General features: G+C 36.2%; 1 pseudogene; it reads left to right on the forward strand.

Moving 5' to 3' along the window:
• Nucleotides 1–510: 510 nt before the first annotated feature.
• On the forward strand, nt 511–602 carry LOC114092385 (U6 spliceosomal RNA; annotated as a pseudogene).
• The last annotated feature ends 402 nt before the right edge of the window (nt 603–1,004 follow it).

Below are 1,004 nucleotides of genomic sequence, written 5' to 3' on the forward strand. Positions count from 1 at the left end.
TGGAGGTAGGAAATTTATACTGGTAGTTAAATTAATATGACATCTTTTGTGTGGGCCCTAATCAATATGACTGATATCTTTCTAAAAATCAATCATTTGACACAAGGGCAGACATATATAAGAGGAAGTTAATGTGGGAGGACTTAGGAAAAAGATGGCAATCTACAAGCCAAGGACAGTGGTCTGCAATAGATTCTTCCCTCACAGAGTTCAGAAAGAGATCATTCAAAAACACCTTGATTTCTGATCAAGAAAATGGTGGTAACCAGAGGTAGAGGAGAGTAGGGTGGAAGGAGGGTTGGGTACTTACAGTTACAAGAAATAAGTTCTAGTGTGCTATCAAACAGCAGGGTGAGTATAGGTAATGATAACATACTGTGCATTTCAAACAACTAGAAGAAAGGATTCTGATCAAATTTATGTTTTAGTTGCAAAACATAAATTTCCATTGACTAAGGCACTGGGTCAGTGGCACCTTGTTATACTACAGACATTCAGAATCCTGATCTAGTGCTTGCTTTGGAAGCACATGCACTAAAATGGGAATGACAAAGAGAAGATTAGCATGGACCCTGCAAATTTGAGAAGTGTTCTATATTTATTATAAGAGAAAAAAGAAAAGCAAAGGGACCTCATGAAAACATAACAGAAACCAATAGACTAGAAGAATCTGGAAATGGGAGAGGGGGAAGGAAAGGGAGAGTACGAGAGTTGCACATGTATGAATATATCACAGTGAATCCCATTATTATGTAGAACTATAATAACCAATAAAAAGAATTCTGATCTACATGCAGAAGAGTAAGCTGATTTTTCTAACTAGTGAGAGATGGGGTCTACTCAAAATGAATTAAAGATTTAAATGTAAGAGCTGAAACTATGAAATCAACTAGGGAAAATACTACCAGACATTGGAATGAGGAAGGATTTTTTTTTGTATAGGGCCCATGAAAGAGCAAGAAACAAAACCAAAATGAGACAAATAGGATTATAGCAAATGAAGA

The sequence above is a fragment of the Marmota flaviventris genome, chromosome X, assembly GCF_047511675.1.
Source record: "Marmota flaviventris isolate mMarFla1 chromosome X, mMarFla1.hap1, whole genome shotgun sequence".
Classification (NCBI taxonomy): domain Eukaryota; kingdom Metazoa; phylum Chordata; class Mammalia; order Rodentia; family Sciuridae; genus Marmota; species Marmota flaviventris.